Source organism: Trichomycterus rosablanca, chromosome 2 (assembly GCF_030014385.1).
Source record: "Trichomycterus rosablanca isolate fTriRos1 chromosome 2, fTriRos1.hap1, whole genome shotgun sequence".
Taxonomy (NCBI): Eukaryota; Metazoa; Chordata; class Actinopteri; order Siluriformes; family Trichomycteridae; genus Trichomycterus; species Trichomycterus rosablanca.
The window spans coordinates 52847408-52869870 of NC_085989.1; the positions used below are offsets into that span (position 1 = coordinate 52847408).

Sequence of the window (22463 nt, forward strand, 5' to 3'; positions counted from 1 at the left end):
TGGTTTGGTCGGCAGTTCATGTTTTGTCATATTTAACATTAAATATTTATTTACTTCCAATAGCCTTAACATACTACACAGGTCATGAACAAGATTTTTGTAATTTTTTATTGTAAGTGGGCTAAAGCACTTCATGAAAAGTATTCTAACAGAAATGTAAATGCTGAAATTTGATTCTTTTAATAAACCATGTAACTTGGATAGATGCGATGCTGGCGTGACAACAGTGCACACATCTGATGTTGCTCACAATGGTCCAAGGGACCGCTCAGGGAGTTTGTGTGTTTGCTCAGACACATGAAAAATTAGAGAGAACATTGGCTGGAACCCATAGGAATTTCACACTTATGCATTGCATTTGAAGTTTAAACAATGTCTGGTATATTTCTAATATTAAATCCAGCCTGCAAGACGACTGCCCAGTTCGGAGACTAGTGAAAACAGCTAACGAGTCTGAACAGATTACTAAATGCATAGGGCACACCTCCTCAGCCCATTGCAATGCCAACAGAATTGCCACAAGTTCAGTGGCAAACACTGAAATATTATTTGATAACCGCCTCCCTATATTGACCTGAAATTCAGGAATGAAAACTGCTGCTGCTGTAGTTCCACCATTTGGGTGCTTAGATCCATCTGTGTATACCTGTAAAACACCTCAGCAGGACCGAGCTAAATACTGGTCTACCACTATAGAGTCTGCTGGCCTATCTTCCTTTACAGATATTTTTTTATGTAGTGTTAAGTCTACATAAGGCTCAGGAAACAGCCAAGGTGGAGTCACTGGCATTAGTACTGTCTTGCAAAACTCCAAAATCCGAAGACCCATGCTCTCAGCATCCCTTTCACTCAAATATCCAAAGCTCCTACTAACATCCCAGCTAACAATTTTTGGTTCCCAGAACGTTCTGGAAACGGATCATTTTGGTTGCCCTTTGGTTCCCCAGGAAAGTTTTCTTTACGGAAATAGAACGTTCCCGCTTGGTTGTGCATTATAGTTCTGGGAACGTTCCCCTAACGTTTCCGTAACCTTAAAATTATTGAAACCTTTAAGGGAACCTTGTACTAACCTTTAAATTATTGAAAACTTTAGACAACCTTGCAATAACACCTTGCAATAACCTAGTACCCAGCTAGCCATGTAATTGTGGCCGAAGTCCGGCGCAGCTCCTGCCAGCCGAGCCTTCCGCATCTGGTTCAGTGTCGGCAGCCCGTGTCGGCTCTGACTTTTTGAATGACTGCCCAGAATCGGGCCAAATACACTGGCCCAAATCCGGATGCCAGATCTCCGCCGACTCTCCCATAACTGGGCCGGAATAGCCCCCAAAACACTGCAATACTATTTATTGATTTATGTATTCAAATTCAGTGCTTGTAACTTTTATAGTGTTCATTTGTATTCCTGGGTAAGGTAAGCTTCTGGTTAAAGTGTATATTTTTGCTGTAACTTGTTAGACTCTATCTTTGTAACTTTGATTATTAACATTGCTAGAATTGAAGTAGCATTTAACTATTGTTAAAAGATAGTCTGTTGATGCATTAATCTGTGTTTTGCTGATTGGTTAAAGTGGCTTCAGGTGCCTTTTGTTAGAGGCCTAGGTGTGAATTGAGGGGCAGGGCTAAGCTTAGTATAAAATTTAATCTGTCTGTAGCGGCTGGTCTTCTCTATCACTAGGTTTTTTTTACTAATCTAAACTAACTTGGGTAAGTCCTATCAGTCTCTGACATCTATCAAACTTTTTTCTCAGCATGTGCTACTCAAACATTCCTGTGCTTATATCTCACAGACCCTGCAGACATCAGAGGGCACATTATAGGAACAGCAACGCCAGCAACCTCATCTACCCCCAACTGTTGCAACAGTCTCAAACAGTGGTGGTATGTGGGGTCTGGAACTGTCAATCAGCCGTCCAGAAAGCTGACTTTATCTCAGCTTTTGCACTTTCTCACAGCCTTGACTTCCTGGCACTGACTGAGACATGGATCACCACCGAGAACTCAGCAACACCAGCAGCCTTATCCTCTGCCTACACCTTCTCTCATACACCGAGAGGATCTGGTAGGGGTGGTGGTACAGGTTTGCTCCTGACCAGGAAATGGCAATTCACTACTGTGAATGTTTCTCACCTTAACATTTCATCTTTTGAATTTCATGCTATTACTGTTACTTTTCCGATTACTCCATATCATTGTCATCTACAGACCACCTGGCTCATTGGGAGACTTCATAGAAGAGCTGGATGTTCTTCTGAGTTTCTTCCCTTCAGATGGAACTCCTCTGACTCTTCTTGGTGACTTTAATCTCCCTACACTTCAGTCCTCCTCTCTTCTTCCTCTTCTTTCATCTTTCGACCTCCTCTTTAACCACAGCCCTCCGACACACAAAGAAGGCAATCTTCTGGACCTGGTCTTCAGCTGTCCAGCTTCTGTTCTGGACCTCACTGTCACCCCACTTAAGGGCAGCTGAGAGAAAGTGGAGGAAATCTAAGCTCAGTGTTGATCTCCACTCCTACCACGATCTGCTGTCCAGGTTCTCATCTGACGTGACTGCTGCAAAAACATCTTTTTACAAAACCAAGCTTGAACAATCTGCTGCTGACCCACGTAAGCTTCATGCTATCTTTTCCTCTCTTCTGAACCCTCCTCCTCCTCCCCCATCTGCCTCTCTCACTGCTACTGACTTTTCAACATTCTTTCAGGACAAGATCAACAAAATCAATCAATCCTTCTCTCCGACTGACCCACTTTCAACTGACCCTCAACCCACCAACACACTCACCAGCTTCACCCCACTCACCATGGATGAGGTTACACAGCTCCTCTCATCCAGCAATCCCACTACATGCACACTTGACCCTATACCATCCATCATCCTCAAAGACATCTCACAGGACCTAATCCCCTTCATCACACCCATCATCAACAACTCCCTGACATCAGGTGTTGTCCCTACTGCTTTTAAGAAGGCTCAGGTCATTCCCCTTCTTAAGAAACCTACACTAGACACTACAGACATTAACAACTACAGACCTGTCTCACTCCTCTCTTTTCTATCCAAAATTCTTGAGTCTATAACCAACTATCTGCCTTTCTCACTCAGAATGACCTCCATGATCCGTACCAGTCTGGCTTCAAGGCAGCACATTCTACGGAAACAGCTCTTGTAGTGGTTACTGAGAAGCTTCATGCAGCCAAAGCAGCCAAACTGTCATCTGTCCTTATTCTTCTTGACCTCTCTGCAGCCTTCGACACAGTGAATCACAGCATTCTCCTGACCACTCTCTCCAACCTTGGAGTAACAGGTTCAGCATGGCAATGGATGGCCTCCTACCTGGAAGGGCGCTCCTACCAAGTGTCATGGAGGGGATCCATATCTCCCCCATGCACTCTCTCAACCGGTGTACCTCAGGGCTCTGTACTTGGCCCACTTCTTTTCTCTATCTACACCCGCTCTCTGGGCAAGGTCATAGCCTCCCATGGCTTCTCCTACCACTCCTATGCAGATGACACTCAGCTCGTTCTGTCATTTCCTCCTTCAGACACGCAAGTCTCAGCTCGCATCTGAGTATGTCTGCAAGATATCTCACAATGGATGTCGGCTCATCATCTAAAACTTAATCCCAGCAAGACAGAGATGTTGCTCATTCCTGGAGATCAGTCTCCAACCCAGGACCTAGTAATTTCTCTGGATGACTCCCAGATCAGACCATCTGATAAGGTAAGAAGTCTTGGTGTTGTCCTTGATAACCAGCTGACATTCTCTCCTCATAAAGCCAACATGACAAGATCGTGTCGGTTCCTCCTGTACAACATCAGGAAGATTCGTCCATTTCTCTCTAGGGAAGCTACCCAGATTCTGGTGCAATCACTTGTAATCTCACGGTTGGACTACTACAACTCCCTTCCGGCTGGAGCTCCCATGTCCACCATTAAACCCTTACAGCTCATTTAAAATGCAGCTGCACGCATTCAGTTTAAAACACTGACGCTTGCCTACAAAGCCAAAAATGGACCAGCCACAAGCTACCTTCGTGGCCTAATCAAACCCCGCTCTGTACCACGCAACCTCCGAGCCTCTAGTCTCGCTCGACTTGAGCCTCCACCCAGGACTAAAGGAAGACAAGCATCAAGGCTGTTCTCTGTTCTAGCGCCGAAGTGGTGGAATGAACTTCCTTTTGTCTGTCCGAACAGCTGAGTCTCTTGCTGTCTTTAAAAAACGATTAAAAACCCACCTTTTTACTAAACACTTAGGCTGACTTGTACTTTTTGTTCCATTCTTTTCCATTTCCAAAAAAAAAAGGCACTTTGGTTCTAACAGGTTTTAGCAGATTTGTGTTCTTCGACTGTTGTTTACCTAAACTTGAGAAATGAAATGTTCACTATAGAAGCACTTCTGTAAGTCGCTCTGTATAAGAGCGTCTGCTAAATGCTGAAAATGTAAAATGTAAATTAATTCCTTTCACATCCTCATAGATAAAATAGTAGATTTATGCTACAGATTAACTACAGATTGTGCAGCAGAAAGTATTTTATTAAGATAATTGCAGCAAGTAGTATAATAATAATAATCAGAATATTATAAATAAGACCAATTACAAAAGTGAACCAAAATGACAACTATATGAATATTATATATAAAATAACATATAATTGCATACAATAATAATGATAAAAGTAAACTATATATATATATATATATATACAGTACAGGCCAAAAGTTTGGACACACCTTCTCATTCAATGCGTTTTCTGTATTTTCATGACTATTTACATTGTAGATTCTCACTGAAGGCATCAAAACTATGAATGAACACATGTGGAGTTATGTACTTAACAAAAAAAGGTGAAATAACTGAAAACATGTTTTATATTCTAGTTTCTTCAAAATAGCCACCCTTTGCTCTGATTACTGCTTTGCACACTCTTGGCATTCTCTCAATGAGCTTCAAGAGGTAGTCACCTGAAATGGTTTTCCAACAGTCTTGAAGGAGTTCCCAGAGGTGTTTAGCACTTGTTGGCCCCTTTGCCTTTACTCTGCGGTCCAGCTCACCCCAAACCATCTCGATTGGGTTCAGGTCCGGTGACTGTGGAGGCCAAGTCATCTGCCGCAGCACTCCATCACTCTCCTTCTTGGTCAAATAGCCCTTACACAGCCTGGAGGTGTGTTTGGGGTCATTGTCCTGTTGAAAAATAAATGATGGTCCAACTAAACGCAAACCAGATGGGATGGCATGTCGCTGCAGGATGCTGTGGTAGCCATGCTGGTTCAGTGTGCCTTCAATTTTGAATAAATCCCCAACAGTGTCACCAGCAAAACACCCCCACACCATCACACCAGCTCCTCCTCCATGCTTCACAGTGGGAACCAGGCATGTGGAATCCATGCGTTCACCTTTTCTGCGTCTCACAAAGACACGGCGGTTGGAACCAAAGATCTCAAATTTGGACTCATCAGACCAAAGCACAGATTTCCACTGGTCTAATGTCCATTCCTTGTGTTTTTTGGCCCAAACAAATCTCTTCTGCTTGTTGCCTCTCCTTAGCAGTGGTTTCCTAGCAGCTACTTGACCATGAAGGCCTGATTTGCGCAGTCTCCTCTTAACAGTTGTTCTAGAGATGGGTCTGCTGCTAGAACTCTGTGTGGCATTCAACTGGTCTGTGATCTGAGCTGCTGTTAACTTGCGATTTCTGAGGCTGGTGACTCGGATGAACTTGTCCTGAGAAGCAGAGGTGACTCTTGGTCTTCCTTTCCTGGGTCGGTCCTCGTGTGTGCCAGTTTCGCTGTAGCGCTTGATGGTTTTTGTGACTCCACTTGGGGACACATTTAAAGTTTTTGCAATTTTCCGGACTGACTGACCTTCATTTCTTAAAGTAATGATGGCCACTCGTTTTTCTTTAGTTAGCTGATTGGTTCTTGCCATAATATGAATTTTAACAGTTGTCCAATAGGGCTGTCGGCTGTGTAGTAACCTGTCTTCTGCACAACACAACTGATGGTCCCAACCCCATTGATAAAGCAAGAAATTCCACTCATTAACCCTGATAAGGCACACCTTATAAGGCTCATTGAGAGAATGCCAAGAGTGTGCAAAGCAGTAATCAGAGCAAAGGGTGGCTATTTTGAAGAAACTAGAATATAAAACATGTTTTCAGTTATTTCACCTTTTTTTGTTAAGTACATAACTCCACATGTGTTCATTCATAGTTTTGATGCCTTCAGTGAGAATCTACAATGTAAATAGTCATGAAAATACAGAAAACGCATTGAATGAGAAGGTGTGTCCAAACTTTTGGCCTGTACTATATATATATATATTAACCTCATGTTTTACACTTTGGTTACATTCATGACAGGAACAGTAGTTATTCATTACATGACCAGCTCAGAGCAAGTATTATTTAGGTGGTGGATCATTCTCAGCACTGCAGTGACACGGACATGGTGGTGGTGTGTTAGTGTGTGTTGTGCTGGTATGAGTGGATCAGACACAGCATCGCTGCTGGAGTTTTCAAATATCGTGTCTACTCACTGTCCACTCTTAAATTATACACACCTGCGTTGTTGGTCCACCTTGTGGATGTAGTCAGAGATGGTAGGTCGTCTGTTGCTTATTATTGTATTACTATTATTGTTGTTGTTGTTCTTGTTGCTTATTGTAGCTTTTAAGTTAACGTTATCCACAGTATCCAATGAGCTTCAATTATTTAGCAGCTGTTGTCTAAGGCTAGAAACTTTTAGCTAATGTTACCTGAAGTGTTTCAGTTCAGACTACCAGTTAACCTGAAACTCACTAGATAACATTACCTAACAGTTTCCATTTCCAAATTGCTCTCTATCTTAATCCAAAACTCATTAATAGACTTTCTGCTTACATTTTACTAAGTAAAAAGTTGTTAAGATTAAACGTTTATTTACCTCACACGAACGAACGATTCCTCTTTTTTAACGGCTCGTGTCGCACTGTTGCTTTGGTAACGCTCATTCTGCCAGCGCTGAATCAGAGACTGGACGCTGGGCCACAGCCGGACAACCAGCGTCGGCGCGCACGCTTTTCTACGAGCACCAGCCAAACCCGGCTGTGGTAACAACTGGGCCGGATCTGGCTACATTGATTCTGGTCGATTCTGACACTCGACCGACTGTGCCGATAGAAAAGTGGGAACTGGGCCAGATGACTGTGCTAGCTGGGTTAACTTAAAAACCTTCTGGGAACGTTACTGGAACGATACTTTATACACATAAGAAATAAAACCTTATACAAGCTTTAACTAACGTTCTCTGTTAGTTCTCATAAAACCATGAGAGAACGTTAGGTTTCATAGTTTTATAGTTGGTACTTGTAAGTAAAGGTTGATCTACATGGACCGTCTCAAGCAAAAGGCTGCTTTTTTGGTAAGTTCCTACCAAAAAACTTTAAAGCTCATAAGAAAACCTTCCGGGAATGTTACTGGAACGTTACTTTAAACACATAAGAAAGAAAACCTTAAGGCAACTTTTAGATAACGTTCTCTGTTAGTTTTCATAAAACCATGAGAGAACGTTAGGTTTCATAGTTCCCGGAACATTCCGGGAACATCGCTGATTTTTTTAAACAAAAATAGAACGTTCCCATAACGTCATGGGATTGTTCCCTAAAAATAACCATAGGGGAACCAAAATCTAACGTTATAGGAACGTTCCGTGTTAGCTGGGGAGCTGGTTGATCTACAGCGTTTAGGTTTATTCTCCCCCCTACTGGACAGAAGTGAAACATCAGCACCACATTTATTCAATAACGACTCGAACCGCAGTTCAGTCAACTACATTATAACTAATAATAAAACATAAAATAAGCAGCCTGTGGGGTGGATGGGGACACTGACTGTTAACTATTCTGGTGCCTGTTATAATTCTTATGTGCTATTGCCTGCCTAAAGTTTTCCAGTTGCTAATTCGGTAGCACTGTCGCCTTACAGCAAGAAGGTCATGAGTTCGATCCCCAGGTGTGGCAATACGACTCCTGTCCTTTCTGTGTGGACTTTGAATGTTATCTGGGTTTCCTCCCACAGCAAAAAAAAAAAAAAAAAAAAAAACATGCAAGTGAGGTGAATTGGAGATACTAAATTGTCCATGACTGATATAAACTTGTGAACTCATGAATCTTGTGTAATGAGTAACTACCGTTCTTGTCATGAATGTAACCAAAGGTCTCTTATCAAAAGCTCTGTTCATTCTTTTGTGAATCCCACTGTTATGGTTCTTTCTGAAATGGCTTATAAAGATGTCAATCAAACATTATTGTTTATAGATTCAAACCTTTTATGAATCATGCATTGTTTTAGTGTGGATGATTCACACTTTCAGGAGTCAGAGAGCAGGCACGCTTGGTTCGTGATTATAAAAGCTTTATTATAATGCACAATAGTTACACATACAATAAGTAATAATTCCCTAAACCTACCTGCAAAGCGTTTATACACCCTGGATTAAAGCTATCATCACCCACCTCTCATCAGCTGGCAGGATATCAATTTAACCCAGAAATGCAGGGTGATGTCCCAAGGTTGATTGAGTTAAGAGTTTGTGCATTTCAGCTTCCCAGTTTCTAAATAACTGTTCTTCTTTTCCCATCAGAGGAATGCTTCTGCAAGTGAGTCAAGGCCACAACCGAAACAAAAACACATTACTAGACCATATCAAGGTCGTTCTATTCCAGATCTCGATAAGACTGCATTCTTTGCATACAACCCAGGATCCAGGGCCATAGGGGCCCCATGCATTTGACATACTGACATACTGTAAGATTGCGATAGGTTGCTTATGTCATCAAAAATACCTACTCAATAATACCTACCAGCTTTTGAACATATCTTTAGATGAATACATGTTCTTTAAATGTTACATTGCTTTGTAATATCTCTTTCTTCTGCAGACTCTTGCAAAATTAAATTTTATTACTCATTATTACGTCTTATTCTTATTTATATTCTTCTTATAATTACTTATTGCCCCTGATGCATTATTTGGCGTGACCCGGGAGCAATATTTTCACACACATGGTATAAAGACCCTTTACCTACTCTGGTGAAATAAAAAGTAGACTTAAGAAGAGTAATATTTAATATGCTACAATGCACTATAGTGTATTGTGGTCACATTAATGATCAATGCCCTTAAAGAGAGCTACAATGAAACAACTATTTTTAATTGTTTGACTTTAATTGTATTAATTGGACTGAACTGTACTAAAGTGGAACTATTTTAAGTATGTTTGACTGCACTTCAAGTAAAATTAAAGCACAATTAATTAATATTCTGATCTCTGTATTTCAGGGTTTTTATTTGTAAGAAACATTAACCAACAGGTGTAGTAGTTGCATTAGTTTTGAGGTGGTAATGAGTCAGTAGTAGAAGTAAAATTACACTTACATGTTATGCCTAGTTTACACTACATGATTTTGATCCTGACTTTCACTCAGTCTATGAATATATAATATATTCTAGAAATATGTTCTATAAATAAATAATAATTTTTTGAATCATCAAGTGTTTATTTTATTGCTGACAGTATAAACATAAGAACACACATTTTTAAAAGTTATGACAGAGCAATTCAGAACTTGTAATGAGGTAATAAAACTAAATAAGCAAGCCAAAGCTGAACACCCGTAACCTCTGATCCCACAGACCAGCAGAGAGAACCATCATTCCTCAATAGCTAAAAGAACCACATTGTCACTATGCTTTCACTCTCCAGTGTGAATACGCTGGTGTCTTTTGAGAGCACTCTGATGATTAAAACTTTTCCCACACTGTGAGCACTGATACGGTTTCTCTCCTGTGTGAATGCGCTGGTGTATTTTGAGAACACTCTGACGATTAAAACTGTTCCCACACTGTGAGCACTGATACGGTTTCTCTCCAGTGTGAATGCGCTGGTGTCTTTTGAGACCACTCTGATCATTAAATTGCCTCCCACACTGTGAGCACTGATACGGTTTCTCTCCAGTGTGAATGCGCTGGTGTAATTTGAGAACACTCTGGCGATTAAAACTTTTCCCACACTGTGAGCACTGATATGGTTTCTCTCCAGTGTGAATGCGCTGGTGTTTTTTAAGAGAACTCTGATGATTAAAACTTTTTCCACACTGTAAGCATGTATATGGTTTCTCTCCAGTGTGAATGCGCTGGTGTCTTTTGAGATCACTCTGACGATTAAAACTCTTCCCACACTGTAAGCATATATATGGTTTCTCTCCAGTGTGAATGCGCTGGTGTCTTTTGAGATCACTCTGATCATTAAAGCGCCTCCCACACTGTGAGCACTGATACATTTTCTCACCAGTGTGAATGCGCTGGTGTATTTTGAGAACACTTTGACGATTAAAACTCTTCCCACACTGTGAGCACTGATACGGTTTCTCTCCAGTGTGAATGCGCTGGTGTCTTTTGAAAGTAATTTGATGATTAAAACTTCTCCCACACTGTGAGCACTGATATGATTTCTTTCCAGTGTGAATGCGCTGGTGTAGTTTAAGATTACTTTGATCATTAAAACTCTTCCCACACTGCAAGCACACATAAGGTTTCTCTCCAGTGTGAATGCGCTGGTGAATTTTGAGAATTCTCTGTTGATTAAAACTCTTCCCACACTGTGAGCACTGATACGGTTTCTCTCCAGTGTGAATGCGATGGTGGATTTTGAGATCACCCTGATTAGTAAAACTCTTCCCACACTGTGAGCACTGATACGGTTTCTCTCCAGTGTGAATGCGCTGGTGTTTTTTAAGATTACTCTTTCGATTAAAACTCTTCCCACACTGTGAGCACTGATACGGTTTCTCTCCAGTGTGAATGCGCTGGTGTATTTTAAGAGCACTGGGAGAACTAAAGCTCTTCCCACACTGTGAGCAGACGTTCCTTCTGTTCTGTTCTCTGGTGAGAGAGCTGTTAATGCTGACAGCACCAGAGGACGTCTGCTGATCACTGGAGCTTCTGGTGGGCGTCAGATCCTCATGTTCAGTCTTAATCTTCACCAGGGTCTCATATTTGACACTGTGGGGGGTCTTGATGTGTTTGTGGAGATGATTTTGGGTTGTACAGGAACGTGGACTCGAGGAGCAGCAGAAATCCTTGTTCAATCCTGAAGAAGAAAAACACAAGCTGCTCTTGTAACACAATCAATTACAAACATCACAATAAACACAGAGCAGATCAAATGATTTTCAAAGCTAAAAGTGAAGAGGACCAAAGACACGGTACTGAGTGAGTATAGAGTGAGATTAGGGCTGGGCGATATTTCAAGATTTTATAAAATATATATTTTCATACACAATATAAGACAATATCGTTTATATCGATATAGACTACGTTGCGTTCCAATTAGATCTGACAGTTCACCTTTCTCTTCTCCAGTTTGTCTCTGCACATTTTCACCTCTCTCCCCCACTGAACACAACTCGCCCCTCCCCACTGCTTCACCAGTAAGTCCTGTAGGCAGCAATAGCATGGAGACGGATAAAGACTTGACACAAGCTATCGAAGAGGAGCTGCTTAGTAAAAGGAAAATAAATACTCAATTATTTGGAGATGGTTCGGATTCAAAGTGTCAGATGAGCAGCAGAATAATGTATTCTGTAGAGAATGCAGAAAACAAGTCCAGACCAAAGGTTCCAGCTCCGTGTACCCATGGTAATTCTTTTTCACTTCAAGTTGAAAAACAAGAAAACGAGTCGTTATTCGTTTCAAAAAAACAATATTGGAAAACATACAAGTGCTGTTACTTCATATATAAAGAGTGTAAATCCTGCAAGTGTTGAGAAAGTAAAAATAACATAACGGTGCGTCTCCTGTTGTTCTGACTCTTGTGTTTGTATATGTGATGTGTGATTTCTGTACTGGATGTTGTATGTAATTGTGTTAGTTTATACTGGATGATCGCCCGACGTCCGGCACGTCATTTATTTATTTATCTTCTATTATAGTATTTCTTCATGTTGGCCAATAAACATCCAAACATGAATAAAATTGCATGAACTAACTCTGCAGTAAATAATGAGCAAACAGCAATTATACAACAAATAAAGCTGTTAAATAATAATAACGTGCATGAAGCAGAACGCTACATAAAATGCATTAAATGTTGTAATATTTACACAGTAACATGTACGATTAGTTCTGCCTATATTACAGAACTGAGTTCTATATGGTAACAAAAATATTAATGATAATGTTGTGGCGACAGTGATGTAAAATAATGTTTATAAAACGGATAGTTTCGGTCCTAAAATCTGATTGGCTGAGCCGCGTACGAAGCCGTTGTAAAATCCCCAATAAACGCACACCTGTGACCACCTCACATCATTCCATATTAATACGCCACTGAAAAGAAAAAGTTAATGTTATTTTCGCCCTCATGTTGCCTAGCAACACTGTTAATCGAACTACCTGGCGTCGCAGAAGAATGCTTCATTGTAAGTTGAAGCATTCGCGTTGTGCCAAAAACGTCATCCCCGTAATAAAATCACAGTAACGCACGGCCTCTCGTGGCTTATTGCTTTAATAAAGTCCAAACATTTGAGTGAGGAGTTTAACGAGAACGCTATATTTATATCACACAAGCTCAGTGCAAAACAACAGAAGAACATCAGCACAGCCATAAACGATAAATTCTGATATCTTCCCTACACACTCGCTCCCTGCGCCCTATAGTGCACTTAAAATTCTTAAAGGGCCAGACAATATATTTGTAATTCACATTACACGACAGGTAATATGTTAAAAAACAACAAACTTTTTTTTAGAATAGTTCTTTTTTTTTTTATAAGGAAAAATAGGTCTTGTGTGAAGCCTCCCCAGCACGAATATTAATAAAAGTACATGTAAAAAAATTGGAACATGTAGCTTTGTCTCAGAAGTGTCTTTTTGTTATTACCTTATGGGATGAAAAAATATTGAGATATATATCGTATATCGCCATTCAGCTACAAATATCGAGATATTATTTTTTATCCATATTGCCCAGTTCTAAGTGAGATAAAGAGTAAATAACCTCAGCATTTGTACTTTAAATATAGCAATAGAATATATTCACTCTTTTACACGCCTTAGTTATTTATTGGATTATATTATTAATATTATAAATATTGATGATAGAACAGTCTGACAGATGATCCATTAATAAATAAAACATGTTTAATTGCTCAAGATTTGAAACATTCTTACTGAGATCATCTTCATCTTCAGGTTCCTCCTTCTTCTGAGGCAGGACACCTCCAAGTGATTGGTACACTGAGGAGAGGTGTCTATCAGAGGTGATGAGTTCCAGAGGGATTAATGATACTTCACCTGAAATGACATCAACATGTGAAGAAAGCTCAACAACTGGGACTAGTGTAGGGAGGCGTGTTGTTGTTGTTTTAATGATGTAATAAATCTTAGTTCCATTAAAAACTTGAGTCCAGACTGGAGTGAAGCAGCACTTCTCCACAGGACAGAATGATACAGGACAGATTCTGATCCACTATCCATTAATTACTGACCCCAGTACTGACCATCCTGTTCTGTACCACACTGTCTGGTGGAAAAGTGCTAAATTGTTCCATATGTACTTACAGCAGAAATCTTCACCTTTAGATCCTTCATCTTCTAGATCCGTGGGGGCGATGTGTCCCACTTCTGCTGACTGCATTATTAAAGATCTAAAATAAAGACAGACACACATGGATGAATGGATGGATAGATGGATGGATAGACAGACAGAGCAGCATATATTTACACATTTCAACAGCTCACAAAGTATTTACATATAATTGCTGTCTGTTTTTATTTATGGATTTGAAAATGTGACGATCATAGAAACAGAAACTGTACAGACACTGGAAACACAACAGTTAACAACCCAGCTAGCATTATAGATCTGGGGCGATTCCGGCTCCAGTTTGGCACTGTCAGCTGTCTGCTGGCTCGGCTACATTGTGGCACCCCGCATCTGGCCCTAATATGGCTGCATGTCATCTACATGCACCTTTACTTTTTCCAGAAGTTTTTCCTTCAATTCGTCTTCCTTCTCATGATCCAAATTAAAACCATGTAAACATAAAATGACTGAAACCCTAATTATCATTTTTGTGATACAGCAGTTGTGCACATTTTAAAAAGCTGAACCACAATAGAGACACAAAACATTTAAGAAATATGGATGAGTTATTTTATTATATGACATGCATTTTCTATATATGTTTACATTAATTATTGTGTGCAAAATCTAAATTATCAGGAATAAATAAATCCAACCCATTTAATTTTAATTCATGTGCTTTCTTATCTTGCTCCCACTGCTGGGAAATTATACTTGCCCCAACACACTCCACATTAAATTCATTAGGCATATTTACCTTGTACCTAGTACCTAGTACTTTGCAAATGTCAATAACATCTGGACGGGTGCCATGGGGAAAGAAAACTTATTTTTAAAATACTAATTTCTTCATTAAAATATAGGCTAGACACAGTCGAGTCACATAGTTAGGTGAACTGTGCAGCACGGACAGCAGCTAGACGAACTGGGAGTGACTCAGTCAGGTCCTGGTACAGGTATCTGGAGCCATGCTGACTGCAGTGCCTCCCACAGCTATACTGGAGGGGGCGTACAGTGATTATGTGAACTGCAAAAAAATAATATTTACTATTATAACATTTTTTTTACATAGACATGTAAACTATTGGACATACAACCCCTGGCAAAAATTATGGAATCACCACTCTTGGAAGATGTTCTGTCAATTGTTTAATTTTGTAGAAAAAAAATAAATCACAGACATGCCACAAAACTATCATTTTTCAAAATGTCAACCTTCTGGCATTAAGAAACAATAAAAAAAAGAAACAAATATAATAGTTGTGGTCAGTCACAATTGCTTTTTTTAGATCAAGTAGAGGAAAAAAATATGGAATCACTCAAATCTGAGGAAAAAATTATGGAATCACTCTGTAATTTGCAGTTTAAAAACAAAACATCTGCAGCAGATTAGATTTGCTAATTATTCTTCAGTTTAAAAAGAGTGCTTACACCTCGGAGAGCTGTTGCACAAAGCAGATTGTCATGAATCATGGTTCCAACACAAGATATGTCAGTTGAAACAAATGAGAGGATTATAAAACTCCTTCAAGAAGATAAATCATTGTGGAATGTCGCAAAAGATGTTGGTTGTTCCCAGTAAGCTGTGTTTAAAATTTGGACCAAGTACAAACAAAATGGGAAGGTTGTAAAAGGGAAGCATACTGGTAGACCAAGTAAGACATCAAAGCATCAAGATAGAAAACTTAAAGCAATATGTCTTGAAAACAGAAAATGCACAACAAAACAAATGAGAAACAAGTGGCCGGAAAGTGGAGTCAATGTCTGTGACTGAACTGTAAGAAATCACCTAAAAGAAATGGGATTTACATACAGAAAAGCCAAACAAAAGCCATCATTAACACCTAAAAAGAAAAGAACAAGGTTAAAGTAGGCTAAAGAAAAGCAATCGTGGACTGTGGGTGACTGGATAAAAGTGATCTTCAGTGATGAATCGCGAATCTGCATTGGGCAAGGTGATGATGCTGGAACTTTTGTTTGGTGTCTGTCCAATGAAATTTATGAAGATAACTGCCTAAAGAAAACATGTTAATTTCCACAGTTGTTGATGATATGGGCCTGCATGTCGGGTAAAGGCACAGGGGAGATGGTCTTCAATAAATGCCAAAGTCCACATTAAAATTTTGGACGCTTTTCTTATTCCATCAGTTGAAAGGATGTTTGGTGATGATGACTTCATTTTTCAAGATGATAATGCATCTTGCCATAGGGCAAAGGACGTGAAAACTTTCCTTCAAGAAAACATATAATGTCAATGGCATGGCCTGCAAATAGTCCGGATCTCAATCCATTTGAAAATCTCTGGTGGAAATTGAAGAAAATGGTCAATGACAAGGTTCCAACCTGCAAAGCTGATCTGGCAACAGCAAGAGACAGTTGAAGGCAGATTGATGAAGAATACTGTTTGTCATTAGTTAACTCCATGCCTCAGAGAGTTTAAACCATTATAAAAGCCAGAGGTGGTGCAACAAAGTAATAATGGTGCAGTGTTTTCTAATGATTCCATAATTTTTTCCTCAGATTTGAGTGATTCCATATTTTTTTCCTCTACTTGATCTAAAAAAAAGCAATTGTGACTGACCACAACTATTATATTTGTTTCTTTTTTTATTGTTTCTTAATGCCAGAGGGTTGACAGTTGAGAAATGATAGTTTTGTGGCATGTCTGTGATTTATTTTTTTTCTACAAAATTAAACAATTGAAAGAACATCTTCCAAGAGTGGTGATTCCATAATTTTTGCCAGGGGTTGTACAAATGTCTCTAAAACAAAGACAGAAAAGTCAGTATTCTCAACTTTTTAAATCCAATTTAATAGTTGTTAATGTATGTGTGAAATTATTTTAGTCACTGGATAAGCTTGTTTGACTTGAACCAGGTGTACGTACTATAAAGGCAAGGCAAGGCAAGGCAAGGCAAGTTTATATGTATAGCACCTTTCATACACAGTGGCAATTCAAAGTGCTTTACATAAGGAAAAAAAATTAATAAAAAGCATTAAAACATTCCTGAGATCTAAAACCTCAGAAAGACTTCTTGCAAACATTTACTTACAATTAAGACAACATGAAATTCAAACGAGAGATAAAAAAAAATTAAGGACATTAAAAATTAAAAGAAAATATTGTAAAATATAACTTACAATTTAGAAGAGCATGAAAAACTAAAAGAAATATGGTAAAATGAGGGTAATAGCAAACATTTCGAGCTCAATCATAGGCACAAGAAAAAAGAAATGTTTTTAACCTGGATTTAAAGATTTCTACATTTAAGGAACATCTAATATCTCCTGGCAGTCTGTTCCAGTTATATGCAGCCCAACAACTAAATGCTGCTTCACCATATTTAGTTTGGACTCTGGGCTCAACTAGCTGACCTGAGTCCATCGATCTAAGAGATCTACTGGGTTTATATTCTCTAAACATTTCTGAGATGTATTCTGGGCCGAACCCATTCAGTGATTTATAGACCAGTAGCAGAACTTTAAATTCTATTCTGTAACTAACCGGAAGCCAGTGTAGAGATTTTAGAACTGGAGTGATGTGCTCAGTTCTCTTCGTCTTAGTTAAAACTCTTGCAGCAGCGTTCTGAATGAGCTGTAACTGTTTAATGGTCTTTTTGGGAAGTCCAGTTAAGAGACCATTACAATAGTCCACCCTACTGGAGATAAAAGCATGGATCAGCTTCTCTAGGTCATGTTGGCACACTAGACCCATTTTAGCTATATTTCTAAGATGGTAGAAGGCTGTTTTGGTGATGGTTTTTATATGGCTGGTGAAGGTGAGATCTGAGTCTATTAGAACGCCAAGATTGCGGACTTGGTCTTTGGTTTTTAGAGCCCGGGAACTGAGGTGTTCACTGACACTGGTCCTCTTTTCTTTGCTGCCAAACACAACAATCTCTGTTTTGTCCTTATTTAACTGTAAAAAATTCTGGCTCATCCAGTTATTGATGTCCTCCAGACACTGACACAGTGAATCTATTGGGCTGTAATCATCTGGTGAGAGAGCCAGATATATCTGTGTGTCATCTGCATAACTATGGTAATCAATGTTGTTAGCCTGTAGCATTTGGCCTAATGGCAGCATATAAAGATTGAACAGAAGAGGTCCGAGAACTGATCCCTGGGGGATTCCACATGTCATAGCCACCCTGTCAGATTCACAGCTGCCAATAGTGACGAAGTAACTGCGGTCTTCTAAATAAGACCTGAACCAATTAAGGACTGTTCCGGAAAGTCCAACCCAGTTTTCCAACCTGTCCAGCAATATTCTATGATCTACAGTGTCAAAGGCAGCACTAAGATCCAGTAAAACCAGAACTGATATTTTACCCGAGTCAGTATTCAGCTGTAGATCATTTAACACTTTTATGAGAGCCGTTTCAGTGCTGTGGTGAGCTCGAAAGCCTGACTGAAATTTGTCAAAATAACCACTGGAATTCAAAAAACTGCTGACTTGATTGTAAACAACTTTCTCAATAATCTTAGCTATGAAAGGAAGATTTGAGACCGGCCTGTAGTTGTTTAACACAGACGCATCCAGAGTTCTCTTTTTTAGGAGTGGCTTAATGGCAGCTGTTTTCAGTGACTGGGGAAACGCCTGATTCTAGTGAGCCATTAACTATTTGTTGCAAATCAGTTTTTACAGAGTTAAAAATAGTTTTAAAAAATTCAGATGGCAGTATGTCGAGACAACATGTCGATGATTTAAGATGCTGAACTGTTTTCTCCAGAGTTTTTTGGTTTATTGTATTAAATTGTGACATAATAGTCATGTTATTTTTAGGTGTCTGTAGGGGCAGCATGGTTTCATCGTTTGACTGAGTGGTGTTGATGGTCAGTCTAATAGTTTTGATTTTTTTCACAGAAGAAATGAGCAAATTCATTACATTTCTCTGTGGACAGAAGTTCTGGCGTGATCCGTTTTGGAGGATTTGTAAGCTTGTCGACCACGTTGAATAGAGTGCGGGTGTTGTTGATGTTCCTGTTAATGATCTTAGAGAAGTGCAGCTGTCTAGCCCTGCATAACTCCGAGTTAAAACTATTGTACTGTACAAATGTATATGTATATATGACAAATAAAGTAATAAAGTATATCTTCATATTTTTAAGTATTTTCATAGGTAATACCTCAAAGTGTTTACAAAAGATGTACAAAGACCGTGCTTAATGTGTGTACATTTTTATTACTATTATTCTTACTCTTCATCTTTGTCTTCTTATTAATACATTATTAGTAGTAGTTGTACTTATTAATAAAGAGCAAGAACAACTGTAGTAGTCACGGTGACCATTAAAGGTTACATATGGCTGGGAAAGCCTTTTAAAAATCTACTGCAGGTCAGAACTGGGCCATATTCGGTCATTCGATAATGGTTGTTCTAGACTGTAAACAAAAATTTTTTGCTAGCTGAGAATTCTGAAACAGATCGGCGTTTCAATAAACCTGTAAAAAAAACTATAAGAACTTGTTTACAAAACTTAATGTAAATAATGAATCGGTTCCGATTACTTGATTCGGTTCGCTGTATCGGCTCAGATAAATCATGTGTGATTTATGTCCTAACAGTTAGCGTTAGCCAAGTTCCTCAAATCATTAGTGCTATTTTATTATGAACCTTGGTTTTATTATGAATTAGAATGTAGTTAAAATAAAAATAAAGTGTAATAAATGAATAATAAAAACACTTACAGACTCACTTCAGTACGAGCGCGTTCACTTCTTCTTCTTCTTGTTTGAACTGAGCTGGTTGATCTCAGTGTTGCAGCTTCTCAGTAAGGAAAGCAGCTATTGGCTGTCCTAGAAGCAGCTAAGTGACGTCATCGCCCAATTTGCATAATAGTTACCACATGTTGATAGATCTATATATTATTATAAACTATAGGTAGCAAATCTCAGTAGATCCATTCATCTGTATCTCAGACATTTATCTCACATGTGTTATTAAATGTAGTTTAATATGAGCCAGTATATAAAACATTCAGTAGTAAATAATATACTGACCCTCTATGAGGAAAATCTTCTAAGGTTTTGCCTCTGTGATTTATTAAACCCTGTTGGATAAGATCCCAGTAAGAAATCTATAGATCACACAGATCTTATCTATAGCTACAAAAACATGGAATAAAGAACAAATAATTAAAACTGAACTAACAAGAGAAAAGAAACAAAATAGTTTTACTAATACAAATAGCTACCTCCGTGAAGCTGGCCCCCCATGTGGTCAGAAATGGAATATAAATATTATTATTCGTTTGTGCTGGTTTGTGCCGTAGGAATCACCGTTTTAGAGAAATTAAGCATTATATTTTATTACCCGTGACGTCACTCAGCCCCCCATCAGAGCAAATTGCACCAAAACCATCTCGTTCGTTTGTGCTGGTTTGTGCTGCTAAAAGAAACATTTGTGCTCTTTTAATTCTTAAGTTATTACGCTATAAATATTACACCCGTGACGTCACCAGCCCCCCATTAACGTCCAAATTGCACCAAAACCCTTTAATTCGTTTGTGCTCCGTTTGTGCTGGTTTGTGCTGCTAAAAGGAACATTTGTGCTGTTTTAATTCTCAAGTTATAGGCTAAATAATTTTTTTTTATATATAAATTGAGGACATTTAGCCCAATAAAATGTTCAAATTGCATCAAAACCATCTCATTTGTTTGACATCATTTTGTTTGACGTCATCTCATCTGGATGATGTCATTGGATGTGGATTCCACTTTGCACAGATATGTCAAAGCACTCAGCCATACTGCGTATCCTCTTCAATATCCTCTTGAAACTAAACACGCAGTTTTAATTGGTTTTCATGTTTTAATTGATATTCCTGCAATATACACAACTTATGGCAGAACATAACTTACCACACGTTTGTAAACTGTGAATCACTTAACACTACAGAAATATACACTACAAAAGTATAGGTTTTACATGGCATTCTCTCTATTCATTCTTATTTAGCCGCATCAATAATTTTAATGTCAAAAGTTCTTTGATAAATAAACCAATTGTCCTTATGTGACTTCTTAACGGTGGGAATCTTTATTTTAAGCCATGTTTCCATGAGGACCAAAGTCTGAGATACAGGGTGGGGACCTGTTTGACTGTAAGCAGTCATTTTCAGACAGCACAACTTAAACTTAAACCCCTAAAATTTCTTTTCCAGGTAAAAACGTGACTAAAATAACAGTAAGATGACTTATTTTCAATATTTTGTACTTTATTGTCACTTTATGAAGAGAAAAGTGTCTCAGTAGACTCAACATCAGTAATAAAATACTGATGCAGAGTTGGAGTGTTTGTTGTATGAATACAAGTATTTTATAAAGAATGCAATGCATGTCTAATTTGACATGCAGTTTACTGGTGATCAGGATTCCCATATGTGTATCACTGTAATGACACTGTAAAGAAGTAACTCCAAAGCTTCCTCGGCTCATTAACATTGTTTGCAAGAATCTACTGCAGCATCCACTTACAAAACACACAAATATATAACCCTCACCATATAACGTCATATTAGTCATTAAGGTTATACTTGTTTATCCATCTCCCTGTGCAACTTGCTGTCAGTTCTGTTAGGTCTTCACAAATCTGCATACTTTACACATTTATACTTTCCATCATGCTGCCCTGCATATTTATTGTATTAAGATGCACTGGCTTGTCTAATTACACTGCACTCGTTCATTTTGTTTGTACTTTCCCTTTCACTAGATAGCATGCTGCACCAAAACCTTGGCAGAATGTCATTCTGCTCCACTATACACCACATTACCACGTTATTATAAAGACCTACCTTTCAATTACGCTCACTGGCCAGTAAATTGGGCTTCAACAACCCAAGGCATGGCATGAAAAAACATTATTTTTATGCAAGTTTTATAAAAAAAAAAAAAAACACATATGAGAAAGACCATTGTCCTAGCAACAAAAAGTTGGTAGTCACGTTTGACTAAGGTCTGAGCATACTTTTCTTTTGTCCTCTCCTCAGGCAACTGTTGGACATTCCAGGAAAGAGCTTTCATAGCGCATAAACACATAATTCTCATTTTAAGGTAATTTATTGCTTCTAATAAAACCCTGTAATAGTCCTCTGAGAATTTTAATCATATTAATGACATTTAGAACAAGATTGGACAGTTCTGTGAAAAATATAAAACAAACATATGCTGTACATACACATTAAAAGGCAAGTGAAAGACAAATCAACTGAAATTGAAAATGATTGCATCAAAAATATAGATGAAGGTAAAGGCAGATGAAGACAGTGACAGCTCTAATTCTGGCACATGGTCTCATGTCCTAAATGAAGAGATCTGGAACATGACCAGATTAGCCTGCACACTTAGTTTCAAGAGAGCAAAAGTGTACCCACACAGTGCATCTAAGTGCATTGACATCACTGGCCACTGTACTGCAAAATTGTCCATTTCCAGTGTGCTAAAATGCAGAATTGATTACATTGATGACAGTCTTCATACTGGAAAGGCAAAGCACATGCTATCTGGAGAGAAAAGACTGCCGGTCTCTGAAGAACCCATCCTTTCCCCCTCATCTAATAAAATACAGTGTGCCTCATAGGGGCAGTATTCATGACATCGGCCTTGACAAATTTTTTATGTCACTATTGGACCCCCTCTCAACTACTAGTCAAAATACTAGTAAAGACTCAAGTGTAAGTTTTAATGCTACAGGTACAGTAGTCAAAAGGCTCACTAAACAGAAACATCAGGACATATATTTCCATATCAAGGAGTTCTGTCCTCACATGGAGATACTTCTATTCACATCCCAGTGGTGCAAATGCTGTCTGAGCGGCATGACATTAACGCCATATCAA

The 22463-nt window shown here is 38.8% G+C and overlaps 1 pseudogene; it reads right to left on the minus strand.

The window, feature by feature from the left end:
* Positions 1 to 22463, minus strand: part of LOC134334891 (uncharacterized) — a 759100-nt pseudogene that overhangs the window by 192891 nt on the left and 543746 nt on the right.